This window comes from Rana temporaria, chromosome 4, assembly GCF_905171775.1.
Source record: "Rana temporaria chromosome 4, aRanTem1.1, whole genome shotgun sequence".
Classification (NCBI taxonomy): Eukaryota; Metazoa; Chordata; class Amphibia; order Anura; family Ranidae; genus Rana; species Rana temporaria.
In genome coordinates, this window is record NC_053492.1 from 443,350,407 (window position 1) to 443,365,439 (window position 15,033).

Genomic DNA, 15,033 nt, shown 5'->3' on the forward strand with positions numbered 1-15,033 from the left:
TCTTTTGGTGGTATTTGATCACCTCTGCGGTTTTTATTTTTCGTGCTATAAACAAATAGAGCGACAATTTTGAAAAAAATGCAATATTTTTTACTTTTTGCTATAATAAATATCCCCCAAAAACATATATAACATTTTTTTTCCTCAGTTTAGGCCGATACGTATTCGTCTACCTATTTTTGGTAAAAAAAAATCGCAATAAGCGTTTATCGATTGGTTTGCGCACAATTTATAGCGTTTACAAAATAGGGGATAGTTTTATTGCATTTTTATTAATTATTTTTTTTACTACTATTGGCGGCGATCAGCGTTTTTTTTCGTGACTGCGACATTATGGCGGACACTTCGGACAATTTTGACACATTTTTGGGACCATTGTCATTTTCACAGCAAAAAATGCATTTAAATTGCATTCTTTATTGTGAAAATGACAGTTGCAGTTTGGGAGTTAACCACAGGGGGCGCTGTAGGAGTTAGTGTTCATTTTGTGTGTGTTTACAACTATAGGGGGGTGTGGCTGTAGGTCTGACGTCATCGATCGAGTCTCCCTATAAAAGGGATCACTCGATCGATGCGCCGCCACAGTGAAGCACGGGGAAGCCGTGTTTACATACGGCTCTCCCCGTGCTTCAGCTCCGGGGAGCGATCGCGACGGAGCGGCTATAAACGAATAGCCGCGCCGTCGTCCCGGATCGCTCCCTGAGGGGATCCGCCCGCCGCACGCAGTGGAGGGGGTCCCGATCGGACCCCCCACCCGCTAGAAGGCAAGGACGTATATATACGCCCATCTGCCTGTCCGTGCCATTGTGCGGACGTAAATAGTCGTGCGGCGGGCGTTAAGGGGTTAAAGACTGACCACACTAGGCATGAGAGCACAGTGTGGACCATTTTCTGGCATGCTGGCAACTCTTCTGCTGACCTGCACATCCAGTCACTGGGAAGACCAGTGTGCTGTTATTTCTCCTCCCCTAGCTCTCTGAGCTCCCTATCCACTTAACAACCAGCAACGTCGCTGGACTTTCAGTGGTTACACCCGGATTATGCCTGCAGCCGCAAACATCATCACAGTACTGTTTTTATAGAGCCAGCGGTCAGCACTTTTGTAATAGCAATCAGAGTGGATAATTACAAGCTGCTATTACAAGCAGAGGAAAGGGGACATCCCCACCCCTCCTCCCACCTTCCGTGGCTCTCTTAGGCTCTCCCGTCCCACCGGGTTTGGCTTTGAGCGGCTCTGGGCTATGGTTTATGCGGATGTCAACGTCGCCATTTTTAGAAAAATCAAAATCGTTCAAAAACACTGATCTTGGTGTTTTGAATGCTTTTAAGGGCAGAGGAGGGATTTGGGATCTTATAGAATCCAGATCTCTCCATAAAGAGGACCTGTCACATGCCTGCTGTCAAAAAGGATGTTTACATTGCTTGTGACAGCAATAAAAGTGATAAAAGAAAATATTAATATATGAAAGCAACAGTGTAAATATATATTTAAAACTATATATATATTTTTTTAAAGGGTCAATTTTATTGTAATTTTTAACAGTATTGTGGGGGGTTTTTTCACATTAAAAATAAAAACAGCGTATTTTTTCCAAAACAATTGCATTTGAAAAAATGCTTTGCAAATACAGTTTGGCATAAAAAATGGCAACACACACCAATTTATTCTCTAGGGCCTCTGCTTTAAAACACTATATGATATTTGGGGGTTCTAACTAATTTTCTAGCAAAAAACACAGATTTTTACAAAATGTACAACATTTTTTTAAACAAAGTGTCAGAAAAAAGAACTGAAGTGGTTATGCAAATGAGAACAGGGGAAAAAGGTATTTATATTTTTTATAATATATATACTCAAATGGTTTGCCTTTAATTTCTATTTTAAATTGAATGGGTTGTTTTACAAGCCGAAGGTTTACATATTTTACTTATACTTTAAACTGCCTGTGGATGGCGCCAAGTCAGCAGGTGACCATACTGCCTGGAAAGACTGGGTCTAAGGAGGTAGGTCAATGCATAATTTAAAACAAATTGAGTTTTCTAAGACATTTGGTGCAGACAAAGGGGGTTTATATCATAACGGGTTATTGAGCAAACTATTTAAAGTGTAAGTAAACCCTCCTATCGTTTTCAGCCAAGGAAGCTGCCATCTTTGCCCCTGTTTAATCTACAACTGTCATGATGCTGCACATGTGATCAGTTATGACACCAGCCATTGGATGGTTTGACAGTTTGGTTGAGAGCACAGCCAATGGGAGTGTTAGACCTCATACACACGATAGGATAGCCAGAAGACAACGGTCTGAAGGACCGTTTTCATCGGTCAAAACAGATAGTGTGTGGGCCCCATAGGTTATTTAACCACTTAAACCCCGAGCCTGTTTTTCAGATTCGGTGTTTACGAGACTAAAACATTTTTTTTTGCTATAAAATTACTTAAAACCCCCAAACATTATATATATTTTTTTCTAACACCCTAGAGAATAAAATGGCAGTCATTGCAATACTTTTTGTCACACCGTATTTGCGCAGCGGTCTTACAAGCGCACTTTTTTTTGAAAAAAAATCACTTTTTTAAATTAAAAAATAAGACAACAATAAATTTGGCCCAATTTTTTTACATATTGTGAAAGATAATGTTACGCCGAGTAAAATGATACCCAACATGCCACGCTTAAAAATTGCGCCCGCTCGTGGCATGGCGTCAAACTTTTACCCTTAAAAATCTCGATAGGCGATGTTTAAAAAATTCTACAGGTTGCATTTTTTGAGCTACAGAGTAGGCCTAGGGCTAGAATTATTGCTCTCGCTCTAATGATCGCGGCGATACCTCACTTGTGTGGTTTGAACACCGTTTTCATATGCGAGCGCTACTCGCGAATGCGTTCGCTTCTGCGTGCGAGCTCGTCGGGACGGGGCGTTTTTTTGGGGTTTTCGGATTTATTTTTATTTATTTATTTTACAATTTTTAACACTGAAATAAAAAAAATTAAAAAATTATCACTTTTATTCCTATTACAAGGAATGTAAACATCCCTTGTAATAGAAAAAAGCATGACAGGTCCTCTTAAATATGAGATCTGGGATCAAAAAGACCTCAGATCTCATAGTTAGACTAAAATGCAAAAAAAAAAAAAAAAAGTGAAAATGTCATTTTTTCAAATGACAAAAAAAAAATTTTGCTTTAAGAGGCTGGGCGGGACTGACGTTTTGACGTCACTTCCGTCCAGCAGAGCTATGGGGACGGGTGAAGGAGATTTTTCCTTCACTCGTAACCCCGCTCAGCTGCCGAACGGTCCCGATCTCCTCCGACGCTACCGACGGCTACGGTAAGCGGCGGAGGGCGCGGGAGAGCGGCGGAAGGGGGGGGCCCTCTCCCGCCACCGATAACGGCGATCTCGCGGCGAATCCGCCGTGGAGACCGCCGTTATCGTTTACACGGTTGCCCACTGAAGAGATGAATATCTCGGTTGTGGCAGCAGCTGCTGCCGTTACCGAGATATCCATCTTTAAAGTGCCGACGTAGAATGACGGTGGGCGGTCGGTAACTAGTTAACCTTCGGTTAAAAAATAGGAACTTGCTTTAAAGTTTAACCGATGGACGCCTAACCGATAGGTCAAAAACGATCGTTAGTATGCAAAAGCATCAGTTAAAAACCCGTGTATGCTCAGAATCAAGTCGACGCATGCTTGGAAGCATTGAACTTCGTTTTCTTCAGCACATCGTTGTAGGGTTTTATGTCACCGCGTTCTGACACGATCGGTTATTTAACCTATGGTGTTTTATGGATGGGTTTACTTCCGCTTTAAATACAGGTTTTTGTGCCTAGAGTTCAGCTTTAAAGTGTTACTAAACCCACAGCAGTAAAACCAGTCTGTATATGCAGTAAAGCATGCTTGTTATACACACTGTGGAGGGGTTAATCTTCCACATTGTGTAAAAAAGCTGTTTGATCCTGTCTTCTCTGATTCTCACCTTTTTCCACAGTCCCCAATCCATCTGCTGATAAAACAGGGCCCTAGGAGGCACCCTGCACATGCTCAGTTTGGTGTGTATTGCTAGAGAGTTTTTTTCTTTGGAGGGTGCATGTGATCAGCACAGGGCCAATCAGCACTGTCCAACTAGAGGGTCAGGGGTAATGCAGCCTCATAGGACAGTCATAGTAGAATAAAACTCCTCCTAAAAGCTTTAACCAGACACTGATAGAGGTCTATATGCTGCCAATGAGAAAATGTATTTAGTTTATAGTTACTAAAGTAATTGCATTTCCATGTTCTGTGTACTGTGGGAGACCAGATATAGTGGATGCAGGCTCCTGGGTTTAGCTACACTTTAATGAACAAAATGTTTAGACTGAATGTCATCTTTGCAGTACTTTTCCTCCTACCACCCGTGCCTTTTATATGGATTGGTAGAATCTCCTTTTCACACATTTTGCTTTTCCTTTCCAGGTTAGAATGTGTGCACATCTCTAGTTACAGTTTGCTTAGAACCATTCATGAACATCTTTTCTGCTGACTATGTCCGCTTGCATTGAAGACAAACTTCGGCTTGTTTCTGGGGCTACATATTTTCCCAGGTAAATATTTGTGTTGGTCTTTTTCCTGGCTGTTTACCTGTCACTCACTGATAGACCTGACTTTGGCAAATCTAATTACTCTACATAAAGGTACTGTTTATTTTTTGAAAGCGGTCTTCCATGCTTTTTTGGTATCTTGCCATTACTTAACACTTTTCGTACATGAAAACAAGATATTTTTATGCTTCCATCAGTCTTTAAAAATAGATAGAGTCCGGCAAACTGCACCATGCTCACAAACATCATCTATATGTTGCTATATTGCCCAAAGCCAAATTACTAGGGTTGTCCCCATGTCAAGATTGGGGACAGGAGAATTAATGGACCTGAAAGTGAAAAAACAAGAGGAACCCAAACATATTAGGAGTGGAATATGCAAATTGATGAAAAGAAAGGATCTAGTAGTCCGACCAGCCGACAAAGGAGGTGGTATTGTGGTACTTTCCAAGGAACAGTATAAAATGAGCATGGAACAAATGCTAGGAGATACCAATACCTACAACCGCCTTTTGAGTAATCCTATGTTTAAATGCAGAAAAGCTTTGGAACAGATTGTACATCTAGGACTAAAAAGAGGAATTCTGGACAAGAAAGAAGTACAATATTTGATTCCTACATCATGTCGTACACCTATTGTATACTCACTCCCCAAGATACATAAAGACAGCATAAATCCACCGCCCAGACCCATAGTAAACGGAATCGACTCTTTAACTGCAAGAATGGGGCAATACATTGACTTTTACTTACAGCCAGTAGTTCAGAGTACAAAAGCGTATCTCAGAGATACAAAATAGATGTTACAATGCCTGGATGATATACCAAGAGATGATGGACCCTTTTGGCTAGCAACGGCAGACGTATCGTCGTTATATACGATCATACTACACCATCAAGCATGTGAAGCAGTCAAATGGGGCCTCAGGAAATACTCCCAGTTGCCCTGCATTCAACGCAAATATCTGGTAAAAAGTTTGGACTTTTGCCTAAAAAATAGCTATTTCTGGTATGGCGGCAACTATTTTTTCCAGAAAACCGGCGTAGCCATGGGGGCAAAATTTGCCCCTAGTGTAGCTGGGCTTTTTATGGCCCAATGGGAAGAAGGGAAAATCTTTTCCGAACCACCTGATGATCTGTACATATATAAAAGATATATTGACGATATCTTTATACTGTGGAAGGGCGAGAAAGAAACATTAGCAGATTTTCTACAAGATTTAAATACCAATGACAGAAATATTAAACTCTCTTGGGAAATCAGCAACAAAAAGATCACTTTCTTAGACCTAGAGGTGGAACAAGAAAACAATAAACTCCGATCTAAAACTCATTTTAAAAATGTGGATCGTAATAGCTATTTGCCGCTTGAAAGTTGCCATCATAGAAATTGGCTTTTTAACATTCCAAAGGGGCAATTAATGCGCCTAAAACGAAATTGTACAGACCAAGATATTTTCCTTGCCCAAGCAAAAGACATGGGAGAAAGGTTTAAACAAAAAGGATATGATAATTCCTTTATTAACCAGAAAATTGCAGAAGTGGCAGCAATGGATAGACGGACCCTTATGAGTGATAAGCCTAAACAAAAAACACACAAAGACCTGATGCCCATCATCCTTGATTACAGTATACAACATAAACGCATTGAAAAAGTCATCAGACGCCATTGGAATATATTACTGGCTGACAAAGAACTAGGGAGTATCCTTCCATCGATTCCAAAATTTGTATACAAAAGGGCACCTACTATTAGGGACAAAATTGTAAAAAATGTGCCTGATCCGCCTAAAAATAAAAATAACCTCCTCTGCTTTTTCACTGGTAAAGGTTTCTTTCCATGCAAGAGATGCTACGCATGCTCGAGAACACATAAACCGAACCAGAAGAGGAAAGATTTTACTGCAACGAGTACAGGAGATGTATATGAAATAAAATAATTTATTTGCTGTAACACAGAGGGAGTCGTATACGCACTGGAATGTAGCTGCGGACTACAATATATAGGTCGGACCAAAAGAGCACTACGTGTGCGTATAAAAGAACATGTTCAAAACATCCTTAAGGGTTTTGGATAAACATAGCGTATCCAGACATTTTCTCACTCACCATAATAAAGATCCGACACATCTCAGATTTTGGGGCATAGAGCCCTATGTGAGACACTGGCGAGGCGGCCATAAAGTTAGAACATTGAGCCAGTTAGAATCTCGCTGGATATTTACTTTGGATACTTTTGCCCCTCGAGGTCTTAACATAGACTTTGATCTTAATTGTTTCTTAAGTGACCGCTAAGAGTATATTTAACTTATTTTAATATTTCGCTGCACTTATTTCCTCTGTTCCCTTCTCACTTCCTTGCTATCCAATATTGATGACGCAGATTGTTTTAATATTTATATATGGATCTATTCGCACACGTCATCTACGTTTTTAACCTTATGTGGCATACTTATCCAATGCAAAAATTAATATATTTATATGTCGACATATTTTCTTAAATTTTTTATAATTTTTAACAAACAATTTTATTTTGGCTCCCAATATCCCTTATATGTGGTATTAATTGAGTTCTAACTCTCTTAGGTACATTACGAGGTATTAAATATTCTTCTCCTCGTTTTTAAATGTTTTTAATCTCCCTCCTTGAGGATGTTGCCCATTATCATTGTAATACCCATTGGCTCCGGAAAGATGGCCGCGGCTCCACTTCCGGTGGCTGCAAAACAGCCGCGGCTCCACTTCCGGCGGCGCTCGTTTGGACGGACGCCGCCGTTACATGTCAGTTACCGGGCCTGTAATGCTGGCCGAGACCGGGGGGCCCCGTGCTGGCTCCCAACCAGACGCTAGAAAAGATGGCTCAATGGGAGAGACGGACGCCCAGCGCCCTGTGAGACGCTGGGGACGCCTCCTGAGCTTCAACAAAATGGCGGCTGCCGGACTTCCGGCGGAACGTATTTGTAATGTCAGCACACAATGTTATGGGGATACAATGGGATTTCTTTAGTCATTTTTTGCCTTTTTTGTTCCTTGCTCTAATTTTTCAAAAATCAACTATACAAATAAGATGGCATGCCCATCACTCATCCTTTTTTTGCCATTAAGCCAAATATATGCTGGGTGGGATATCAGTATCTCTATTTTTATTGGATACCAGCAGGCTACGGGAAAATGGCTGCGGCTACATTTCCTGTATGACAAACAGCTGATTTTATTGACAGCCCACCAAACAAGTCACCCTATATAAGGTATCTCCCCTATGCCTCTCACTACTCCTGAGGAAGTCACATGATAGTGACGAATGCGCATGAGCCCACTGAGAGGTATCGGAGGCGACGTTGGCGACAGACTGCTCTCCTTTTTTACATGCCTTATTGTATTTGTAACAATGTGAGTACCCTTGTTTATTTTTTACGAGAATTAAAATTTTAAACGATATCACACTATCGATGCTTTATTTTGTTTGGGGCGTGATACTCATCAATCTGGGACGAGATTTCCAAGGAGGATCTATCGTGTCTGGATAAAAGCCCATTTGGTTAACCACCCAATGTGGTTGGATCTATATGCTGTTACCTTACAGCAGTAAGGTAAGGGGACACCCTTATTCACCTTAAAAGGATCACTGGATACCCATCCTTCCTCCACCTCACACTGCGGACTTACACCAGCACTTCTTTCTTATTTTTTGGACTGCTTAATTATTATTCATATATATTTTGGCTGACACAGCTTAAGCCTTGTCTATGGACTTTTTATCACCAGTTTAATACTGTTGCCCATCACAGTTATTCGGGTGTTGTGTTATACACAAAATACTGTTTTTTGCACTATCCATTACCTTATTTCATTTTTATCACATTAAGAGAAATGTGTGGAGTTATATGATTTGCACCAGTATTGTTCACTGATCAGTTTTTTGTTTATGCTATTTTGGTTACACTGTTCCTACTTTCAGTTATACCATCTTCCATTCCCTTCCCCCACTTGTCCATACACCTACCCATCCACCACCCATTAGCGCAGCATTACCCTCCCCACTATCAAGTATTTATGGTTTGATACACCTTTCAGTGCCGCAGCTGTACCCTCACCCCTCCCCACCTCCCTCCCCCCCTTCTTCCCCTCTCCCCTGATAAGCGCGGTAATATTCACTTTTTTCATAATCCTTATCGTATAGTTTCTTTTTGAGGATGGCACTGTGTAATCAGTTTTTTTGGTGCAATTTCGCCTCAAACGGCAAAATTGACCTCTAGGAATATTGTTAATCCACTTTTTGTAATGGCAGCTATTATAATGAAGCAGAGAATTGCCTGCAGTGGGTTTGAAGTGATTTCTCTGCTGATAGAATGCCCTAAGCCTAAGGAAATAATCAAGAAACACTGGAGACTCCTTCAACGTGATAGATATCTGGGCCCTGCCATTCCGGAATAAGCAGGTGTTATATTTAGAGGGGCATGGTCAATACGTGGACAGATAGCACCCAATGTGATTGATCCCCCTAAAACCATTTGATTTTTCCAGCAATGTAAAGGTTACTTCCCTTATTGGAAGTGTAATGTGTGGCTCCACATTACCTGTGGGAGACGGAAAACGGACACATTCACGTCATCTGCTACACAACGTACAGTACCTACACTATGAAGCACTTTACTACTTGTGCAACGAGATTTATTGTTTATTTGTTGACCTGTCCTTGCAACAAGCAATATGTAGGATGCACTATTAGGACATCTTCAGTGTGAGTCAATGATCATTTGGCTAGCATCAGGAAGGGAAGTATTAACCACTACTATTTTAAATATGACAACAAAAATCTGAATTGGAACACAATTTCAAATTGGCCCTAGTATATGAATGTGAGTTAGGGACTTTAGATTGTAAGTTCCTTGAGGGTAGGGACCAATGTGAATGTATAATATATATGTAAAGTGCTGTGTAAATTGATTGATTGTGCTATCAAGTTCAACCAATATGATGACCTGATCTACCTATGATCAGGGATGTCTTTAACGGGGGCAAAAGGGAAGCTGCCCCAGGCCCAGTCATTGTTGTGGGGCCCAAAGCAGCTGCCCCTTGGGCCAGCACTGTCAGCAAATTGGGGGCCCATCATGAAGCGTCTGTGACCAGAACTGGGTACATGGAAGGCAGGCAGCAGCATTGTGCTGTAACTGTATTCCCACGCCAACAGGTATGGGGAGGGGCCTGGGAGCTAGACTGACACTGCCATGCAGCCTGTATGCTCAGGGCTTGGGAGGCCGTTGGGAAGGATCTTCAATCGGACAGGAGCGGCAGCTGGCAGTGCCAAAGAGCCCACGGATGGTAAGCAAGGCTGGCCAGGAGTTCAGGACCAGGTAGGTGATGGTCCTTCTCCCATAGCACCAAAATATATCCAAAAGCGCTTGAAACTTACTGCACTTGGCTTAGTGTTTCTCACAATAAATTGTACTCCATAAAATAATTATTAAATTGCATTAAATGAAATCCGCTTGGAAATGTATAAGAACAAGAAGTTTTTTTGATAAAATCCACAAGGCCTGAAATGTGGCTTTTGGTACATGCAGACCCCCTGTCACAGGGGGCAGGTAAGTTCAAGGCTCCATGCACTATATTAGGAGTATTATGATAAACAAGAAAACATTCACCCAGAATTCACACAGTTTTCCAAATCAATCTATTAAAAAAAATATATATATATATGAGAATCTTCAGTGAAAGTTGCGTAAAAAAGTAGACTCTATTGTGTTTATACACTTCAAAACCGTCCTGGTAACATGCCTTGCTGTTTTGCATGATGCATAGAAAATATTTTTCGAAATCAGTTGTTTATTTGGCATTTCCATTGAATCACATTACAGCGTAAATTTGGCTTGGCAGGACACCGTGTGACAATGTTCCGAGTATGAACTTCCTGTATAAGAGAAGCCAATATCTACCTTTCGAAGATGTGTTTCACAAGGTGTAAAACAGCTCGCTGTAATAATATTTTTTATGAAGGAGATAATAATCAGAGCGTGTACTTGAATCCATTCAGATGTTTTAGGTTTGCTACTGAAAAAATGGATATAAGCACGTTATATTTGGGTGTTGGGTATGTCTTGGGGACTAGAACATTTTGGTTTCTGCTTCATTAGAATGTCAGGGAAAAACATTTCCAAGTTCAAAAAAATATTTACAACGAAAACTTGGATTTGGTTAAACTATAGCTAAGGGGCCAAACTTGTTTTAGTTTTGAAAAGTGTAAAGCCCCGTACACACGATTAGTCCATTCGATGAGAACGGTCTGAAGGACCGTTGTCATCAGTTAACCGATGAAGCTGACTGATGGTCCGTCGCGCCCACACACCATCGATTAAATAACCGATCGTGTCAGTACGCGGTGACGTGAAACACAACAACGTGCTGAAAAAAATGAAGTTCAATGCTTCCAAGCATGCATCGACTTGATTTTGAGCATGCGTGGATTTTTAACCGATGGTCGTGCCTACTAGCGATCGGTTTTGACCTATCGGTTAGGAATCCATCGGTTACATTTAAAGCAAGTTGGCTTTTTTTTAACCGATGGTTAACTAACCGATGGGGCCCACAGACGATCGGTTTTGACCGATGAAAACGGTCCATCAGACCGTTGTCCTCTGGTTAACCTATCGTGTGTATGAGGCCTAAAAGGAGTAGAACACCTAGCAGGTCCTTAGAGCTCTCTATAGTTCCATTAGGAAGATTCACCCTCTCTATTTGTCCTGGTGACTATTATGACGAAACACCGAAGAAACCCCCAAGTTTTGGGTTGTAAACCAGAACAGGCATAGAGGGGAAATCTTCTAATGGGGATGTTTTGGTGACGTGGGTGACAAATAGGTGATTCCCTTTCTTTAGAAGGATTTTCTCTCACTTCTTCCTGTTTTGGCTTCAGGACAAGAACATAAGACATAGTCGAAATAATAAAAACTTTTTTGAAAATGATTACCGTATTTATCGGCGTATACGCGCACATTTTCAGGGCAAAATCGTGGGTGCGCGATATACGCCGATACCCGCTTCCCGCACTGTGTTTGAACCACTGCGCCGGCATATACCGAGCGCAGTACACTCGGGTATAGTCGGGCAGGCTTGGCTCCTCTCACGGTCACGCCCTCTGCATCCTGTACATCCTTTACGTGAGAGGAGCCGAGCCTGCCCGACTATATAGTGTACTGCACTCGGTATATGCCGGCGCAGTGGTTCAAACTCAGCGCGGGAAGCGGGGAATCGAGCGGGGAGGACACCACGATGGCCGCAGAAGGACACCGGACCGGACGAGGCCGCAGATGGACGTGATGGACGACGGGCAGGACACGATGGACGATGGGCAAGACACCGACGAGGGGCATCCAAACTGTAAGTATTTTTTTTTCCAGGAATTTTTCTTCAAGTTCGGGGGTGCGCGCTATACGCCAGGGCGCGCAATAGGCCGATAAATACGGTATATTTTTTTATTGTTTTCACTATGCTTTATGTTTGTTCTTGATGAAGGGACAGTGTTGTTCACCTGAAACACGTTGGCTATGTGACTTGTTTTTCTACCAATTAAATATTATCTTGGCCTTTGGTCTGGTACTCCTTTCTAAATTTTTAGGGGTAGGTTTTATTTTGCTACTTGCAGCAAAGGAAGGAAATTATGAATGGAGCTGCTTAAAGTGGATGTAAAGCCACTCTCATCCTTTCTAAGCTATTGCCATAGTGCTGATATATAAGGATATACATGCCTCTTGCATGTATCCTTACCTGTCAAATGTTTCCCCTCTTTCTCTGTTATAAGAACTGAAAAATTGCAGATTCTGTGGATGGATCTGCTGTCTGGAGCTCGGTGGGTGGAGTTGTGATGTCAGAAGACTCCCCGCCCACCTCTGCACTCCCCTTGTCAAAATGATTTTTTTCCTGTGTATTCCTTTCACTGAATTCTGCTATGATCCCTAACATCCAGTCAAAATCCAGAAAAGTAACCACATGACTTCAGAAATGGAGTGGGGGTGGCAATTAAAAAATAATGCCTGTCTCCAGGCTAGTGCATGAGATATGTAAATAACCTGTCATTCACAGCAAGGGGGAGGAACGGACAAAAGTTTTCTCCTGTTTGTCCGTTTATTTCACTGAAAAAGAAAAGAGGATTGCTCAGAGCTGGATTAACTCTTTGTGGCAAGACTGGGCACAGATGATAGGAAATCTTTTACTATACATTGTGACAGCAATAAAAAAATAAATAATTGGGTTTACATCCACTTTAATTATCATAAATCTGTCTCAGATCTGTCTCACTCACTGCTCCTGTTTAGCAATGCCTTGCAACATAATTAATAAATGTACCCTGATGTGTGGCATAGACCGCGACCATTCCATAAAAAGCTGACCATATGTGGTATGTCAGATAGTGAAATGAGTGTACAGCCCATTTAATGTTTTAATTTTATTGACCTTTAAAAAAAAAGTAAGACTAGACATCAAATGCCTTTGTATGGACACATCCCTTTATTTAAAAGGGTTTACTCAACATAACTTAAAGGCAAAACTTTTTTTTAGTTTTGGATAGAGTGGAGAGGGATTAGAACTCCTGTCAGTTTTTATTGCTGTCTGTGCCCCCGTTAAGGAGATTTACCCTCTCTATGTGTTCTAAGTTTACCATTATAATTGAAAGTAAAAGAAAATTCACAAATTTTGGGTTGTCCCCTGAAAAGTATTAGAGGGGAAATCTCCCAATGGGGACAGTTCTGGTGAGCAGGGGGTCCCCAAGGAATTCACATAATTTGCAGGAATTTCCTCTCACTTCCTGTTGGGCTAAGGGACAGGAAATTAAGGGAAATCTCCCTTGCTCTATCCACAATTAAAAAAAGATTTGCCTGTAGTTCTACTTTAATAAAAAGATAAACACCTTAAAGAGGTTGTAAACCTCCGAAAAAACTAACAAACAAAAAAAAAACCTGCAAGATAAAGGCATAATGAGCTAGTATGCATCCCTATAGTCTGTGAGTAAATTGTTTTTTCCTTTCCTCCTCTCAGTAAAATGGTGAGACCAACATTCAGGCTGGGTTCACACTATTGCGAATCGGATGCAGATTTCTCCGCATCCAATTTGCATAGCAGGATATTGTGACTAGCAACGGATCCGGTGTGAATTGCACAGGAGCCCTGTGCGTCTTGTAATCTGTTTCAGTTCTGAATTCAGCCCAAAATTCGGGCTGAAATCGGACCTAAAACGGTGAATGGAGACGCACCGAACTCCTGTTGTGAACCGGTGTGTGCTGCGGTTTGAACCCAGCCTTAGGCCTTGTACACATGACCGAACATGTCCGCTAAAACTGGTCCAGTTTCCGCGGACATGTCTGACCGTGTGTAGGGCCAGCGTAAATATGTGCCCACGATACGCCGGCGTAGGAAAGTTACATCGGTCGGATGAAGCCTATTTTCAGGTATATCTTGGTTTCAGAGTCCTGCGCATAGATACGGCGGCGCATATTTACACTTACGCGGCGTATCTCGAGATACGTCGGCGTAAGTGCTTTGTGAATCCGGGCCATACTGTCCTTGTGATCTCATTTGTAATAAAAAAGTTTTTTTAAAAGCAAGTTTTGTTTATTTGCTGAATAAGTATAATACTTTTATACACACTGCATTTCATCTTCCCGGTGAAATAAAATGGCTTTTAATTTGTCAAAACTACTCCACACTGATATTTTTTTTTACATTTCTGAAAGTTAAGATTTTTCCATAAAAAAGTTTTTTTCCCATGACTTTAAAATTTCCAGAAATGTGACATCTCTAGGTATGGGTCATGTGTAATGTGTGTTTAATCACTTTAGTACCACGCTATAGTCAAAAGTTAGCTACAGTGCGGTACGTCAGTTCTGGGAGACATCCATAGAGGTACTCCCAGAACCCCGTCCTCTGCGGCGTGCATCAGGCACGCTCTGTGAAAACTTTGGACACAGCTGATCACAGATTGGTGCAAAGGGCCAATCACATCGGCAATTTACCACGTGATCAGCTTGGTCCAATCACAGCAGGTCACATGTAAACAGACTTGCCGGTTTCCGGCAATCCTCTCCTCATGCACTGTGTCTGTGTGAGGAAAGGAGTGTTGATAACTGGCAAGGCTGTCAGCATGCTGTTTACACTGATCATCAGTATCCTGATGATCAGTGCAGCCCCATTAGTGCCAATCAGTGCCCATCAGTGCAGCTTATCAGTGCCACTGTTCTGCCGAAAACTACAGCTCACCAAAATCTCAAACCAGGTCACTTCCGGTTATACTACAGCAGCAATAATTGAAGATTTCGACAAGTTGCTGTTTTAACAGACCACTGGCAGCCTATACACTACTGTACAGGCTATAATGAGTGGACTCTGTTAGTCCGCCCACTACTAACCAATAACATAGCTGCCTTCAAGACGGTGACCACTTTTTTCCTCCTTATGCCATGTA